General features: G+C 60.0%; 1 pseudogene; it reads right to left on the reverse strand.

The window, feature by feature from the left end:
• Positions 1-2500, reverse strand: part of LOC147037924 (28S ribosomal RNA) — an 8079-nt pseudogene that overhangs the window by 2456 nt on the left and 3123 nt on the right.

The raw sequence follows: 2500 nt of genomic DNA on the forward strand, positions 1-2500 counted from the left end.
CGACGAACGACACACCGTCCCGGACCAACACCCATGGCGGCCCTCCAACCAGCCAGGCAGGCTTTTACACCGCACCCATACTCCAGGGGCCATACTACCCATCGACCAAGGAAGTTTTTCCAGGTGCACCATCCTGAAATTGGGAACAAAGACAGACAACCAAGGCCCCGCACGCTTACGCGCGCATGCTAGGCGACGGCCTCCAACCGCAGACGAGCCGGAGTAACCATCGCTTCGCGTCACCTGCCCCCTTCCCTTTCGCCAGCGTTTTCCCGGTCGCCACCACCCCAGCCTGCCCAGAGAACCACCCCCAGGAAAGGACCAAGTCCTTCCCCCACGTGGCTCATCCAGAACAGACCAGAGACAACAGGTGGCGCAGCGATTCGGCCGTCGCTCCGGGAGACGCGGCGCAAGCGTTCAAATGTACGGACGAGAGAATCCATATTGAGATTGGCGAGGTCATAGAGACAAGTCCCTCTCTGCTACTCAATCCCACTGCCGAGAGCTCCACGGCGGTGCAGCCGCGGCCCTCCCCAACGAGCAGCCTACACGGGTGACAAAGCACCCTCCCATGTCCGGCACGCCCAGCTTCCCTATACACACAGGCCATGATCAAAGGAAGCCGAGTCGAAAGCCCTCGCACGGCCAGTAAGCGACCACCGGCAACCAATCAGCCCACCTCTCAGCAAGCCTCTCAGCTGAACCGGCTATCCAGCCCTGCACCCCTTGAGAACCCTGGGATCGACTCCACGTGCCTTCCATGTGGCAGACAGCCTCATCAGTTGCTTCCCGGCCGAAACCCAGCCTGAGGGGCCAGACCCCCAGTCCTGCCTGGGCTCGACCACGAGCATTGCGTTCAAAACTAGCCAAGTTGACTGAAGCAGGAGACTCGGTCAGTACAGGCTCTGACCTGCTTCCCTGACTAGCGCAGCAGCCGCCGGATGTCTCACTCATCCAACTAACTGCCTGCCGTGCCGTTACACAGGGACCTCCATACCCACCTCACTCGTTTCGTTGACCGACACGCATCGGAGCAACCCTACTCGTCAGTGATACGTCGGCGACTCACACTCGCACGAACATACCACAGGCATCTCTGTCAAAATGCCCACCCAGAAACAAGCTGTGGCACCATCATGACCCCGTCGCCCATACTCTCATACCCAGGACGACGGATGCCACCAGTGCCACTGAGGAGTTGTCAGGAGCTTCGCCAGCCTGGGTCCACCCGCTCCATCGGCCAGACTGACTGTGACTCCGACTCTGTGCAGCTGTGACACGGACTTCCGAACCAAGGAGTTTTCGCAACCATGGTCTGTAGACATGACTACAGCCGTTCGAGGACCCTCAGCCAAACCTCGAAAGTTGGTCTCCATGGCCTTCGAGGCGGTTGATCACACTCCGTACACGCACCCAACCTCAAGCACGCGACGATGAGGACGCTCGAGCAGTCACGACCCCCCATCAAGCCGTGCCTCCGCGGTTCTTGATAACCCAGGTCCGCAATCCTGGGCAGCTCGGCTCAACCAGAGCTCAGTCACCGTTCCCTGTAAGACTTCTACTAAGAATCAAACCCGGGCAGCAGCCGGCACGACCTAGCAAGGCCTGCCCCCAACCAAAGCCAAGTCCACAGTCTGACCCACTAGGGAGAGGCCCCCATCAGAGATGCCGAGCTCACTCCCCGTAAAGCCATCCAGCGACCGGCACGCATCACGGCTGCCCAGGCTTCACAGTATTGCGCTTTCGCTAGGATTTGAGAAATCACATTCGACAGAAGGCGCCACAACCAGCCTTTGTTTATTATCACTATGTGCAACGGCATCAGTACCGTCTCGGTTCGTCTCAGTCTCGCCACCATTCAGTCACACCAGGCGTACCAGCAGGGCGCCGAGCAAGCGCGCAAGCCAGCCTGCAAGGTGCTAGAGGGCGACCCGCAGTGGGTAGGAACCGTCCACCAGTGTCGGCACGCCGAGGCCGATGGGGGCCCTACCAAGGCAGGTCATGATTGCCAGTCGGTCAGATAGGAAATGGGTTACTCGGAGCTCGTCGGGATCAGACGGGCCACCGGGGAGAGGGAGCTACATGAGTACCGTCGCCGGGTTCAGACGGCGGCCCCAGGATTCTCGTAGTGTTCGGTATCGCCCCTCCTCCTAATTCATAGGTAGTCAACTACTGCAGAATCCGAGCCACTACTGCAGCCTCAGTAGCGCTCAGGGAGACGAGTCTCACCTTTCGGGTCCAGAAGGTTGCCTAAGACGTGCAGCCCCTCCTGAAGTCTGCACACCAGCCAATCGAGAAGCAACCGTCCGAGTTGGCCAATCCTTGTCCTAACGGGTCGGGGGAAGCTAGGCATCTGCCCCCCCTAGGCTGACTGCGTTAGCCGTCCATGCCAGGCATGGCCGTTACCAGCGGGCACCACGTGGAGGTGCAGTCATACATGACGCGACTGACAACCAGAGAAGCAGCCCACCTCCGACTGCTCCCCTTGGGCGGCTGCCAT

This window comes from Syngnathus leptorhynchus, unplaced genomic scaffold (genome assembly GCF_054491065.1).
Source record: "Syngnathus leptorhynchus isolate UIUO unplaced genomic scaffold, UIUO_Slep HiC_scaffold_103, whole genome shotgun sequence".
NCBI lineage: Eukaryota > Metazoa > Chordata > Actinopteri > Syngnathiformes > Syngnathidae > Syngnathus > Syngnathus leptorhynchus.